Raw genomic sequence first — 2,985 nt, forward strand, 5'->3', positions numbered from 1 at the left:
GTCTACAAAGCCCAAAAAGTGAAAACAGAGGCAATGATTGACTTTGATGAAAATACAAAACATTGGACTGTGGATATTGCTAGACCCGAGCCTAACAAAGATGGTGCTACGGCTTCAGAGGCAGATTATGTTGTTGAACGAATAGATTTGGGAGTCCGAACCAAAGTCGTGGATGTTAAGCACTTGGAGACTTCCACCAAATGAACCATCTCCCGTACCTGGAAGGATGAGAGGGACAAGGCTGAGTTGAAGCAAAGTTTAACACAAATGGCTCAATATATCAACGCTTTGCAGAACAGCTTGTTGCCATTATCCCAAAATTGAGGCCCTTTTAGTCCAAAGTCCCCTAGCAATCAAAAATTCCTGGATGAGGTTCAATGGAATAGGATGATCGCTGAAGTCTTCTCAGAATGGCTCACCACAATCATGTGCCAGGCAACCAATTACATAATTGACTTGGTCCATATTTTTAAGGATGCAAATGAGGTTACTAAAGCCTTAGATTCTGACTTGGTCTCATGCCAGAAGGAGAAATCTAAATGGGTTGTGATTTCAAAGAAGATGCGGGATATTCAACGTTATGGGCTAATGAACTTTCTAGCTAAAAACCAAGTGTCAAGTTTGAATGAAGATGTCATGTTCATTTGCAAGGAGAGTATTGAGTGGCACAATCAGATTATTGAGCAGGGTTATAATGAGTCAGCCAGCCTGCGTCGAGAATTAACAGCCTTGAGAGCGACCATGCAGAAGGTCTTACACTATGTGGATGTTCAATTACTTAAGGAAGACGGTGAAACTCTGGAGGACACCACGAAGATGATTAACCAGTTCAGCAGCCACATCAGACAGATCAAGATGGAGAAGTCTTTGTCTGTGGAAGATTTCATAGGGATCTCTAAGGTGGAATCAATGCTCACCATTTGCCTCGATCATCTGGACTCTCACAGAGATAAAGTGCAAATGGTGAAGAGGAAGAAGGAGCTCTGGAAACAGCGGGTTATTCATATCAGTTTGCCGCACGTAACAATAATTCAGGAGTTTTCAAAAGTACACCGAGAGTGGAACACGGCCAAGGCGGTGATGGTGTCTGTTCAAGACACTAACCCAAGTGATCACATCGAAGCAGAGCAGACTGCATGACTAGCGATGTTGGCAGTTGTTTGCTAGCAAGCCTAGTTATTTTCTTTAAATTTTGGTTATTGTAGTTAGGGTTGATTTTCATTAACTCTTAGGAGTTAATTTTACTTTGGTTAAAAAGACTATTGGGTCTGGTGACCTATAAGTATCTAATGTAATAACTTTGAAGGGATTCGCTAAGTTTTTGAAAAAGACTATCTTTAAAGCTAGCTAAAAAAAATTTGTGTATGAAGGAAGTTGAGGATCATCTATGAATGTGAATCTATTCAACAGCTATTTTCAGTCTCAAATATATGTGTTTGATTTCAAAATTTGATTTCTGTGTAAGTCTATTTTGAGGAAGGGGTTGTTATACTTTCTATATGTGCAAAAAAACTACTGGCTAAGTTCATCTCTGAATGCTTTTTCATTTTGTTTTAGTGATCCTATGAAGTCTGTCAGCTTTACATAAGAGATTATATATTAATCAGTACTTGCATTCATTATGTATTGACTAGTGTATGCAATTGCCTTTAAGTACTTTCTGGTGAAAAGCATTCCATTGATTGTATGTAATTTGGAGCCGAATGAATATTTACTAGAGGGAGTTGTACCTAAATTCAAAGGTTAATCAATTAAACGATTTTCCAACTGATTGGTAGAAGATTTTGTCTGCTTTCTTGTATTTCACACTGCTATAATTTAATTAGATAAGAAAGACAAATTTGTTTACCAACAGATTTTTGGCGACTCTGTCGAGGAGTGAAGAGAATAACTAATTGTTAAACCAAATCGTCTTTATAGTGTACTCTATTTTCTATAAATGGTATTGCCTCTTGAAGGGTTCTTGCCTTTCCTACAACCAAATCTAAATTGGGTACAAGAGGAGAAAAGTAACATTACCTCAGAGTTAGATACTCAAGCCTAGAGGCATAGAAGAAGTCAAGAAGAATATGATAGAATCAGTGCTCTTCTTAGCGAAATTGAAAGACAATCGGATCAGCCTGTGTTAGTCATTGAAAGAATAGTGGTTCCTAGGGTTTTCTTTATTCGCATCCCTGATAATCCATTCCAGATTCCCAGATGTTTGTTGCCCTGATTATTCCACACTAGACACCAGATCTTATACTAGATCCCAGAGGAGAGGGGGGTTTCTGATCCTTTTTTTGAAGAATTATAGAATCTAAGTTTCCAATCCACCTTCTCGCCCCAACGAAAGGCAAGAAGTAGACCTCCATCTCCATTTCCATCATCACCTGTGTCTCCAGTTTGTCAAGCATTGGTCCTACACGGTATTGCTATACCCATTTCATTCAACCCTACTCCCCTTAATATTATACTTCCAATGGCGGCTAATAACCCTTGGGGGGCAACTAGAGGCCCGTTCAACCTAGGCTTGAACCTTAACCCCTTGCCAAAGGTTGCTAGAGATCATCTGCCTAAGTTTAGTGGGGATGGGATGGTCACCGTGGATGAGAATTTCAACGCTTTCAATGTAGCTTGTGGAGTGATAGCGATTCAACATGAAGATGTGGCTATTAGGTTGTTTATTCAAAAATTGACAGGAGTGGCGGTGGATTGGTTTTATCATTTGCTGAGTAGTGTGATAGCGACCTGGCAGGATTTGAAAACAAGATTTGAAGCTAGATTCAAGGTAGTTGAAGATGAGCACTCCCTTCTAGCTTAGTTATCTCAGTTAAAAAAAGAACTCCCCGAATCTATGAGAGACTTTGTTGCTAGATTTGATAAAATTTTGCACAAGATTCCAGTCAACCAGAAACCTTCAGACGATAATCTCAAATGTTTTTTAATTAGCTCAATGCCCTTTGAAATAAGTTTCTTGATTTGTAGGCAAAGGGTTACTGATTT

This window comes from Cryptomeria japonica, chromosome 5, assembly GCF_030272615.1.
Source record: "Cryptomeria japonica chromosome 5, Sugi_1.0, whole genome shotgun sequence".
Classification (NCBI taxonomy): Eukaryota; Viridiplantae; Streptophyta; class Pinopsida; order Cupressales; family Cupressaceae; genus Cryptomeria; species Cryptomeria japonica.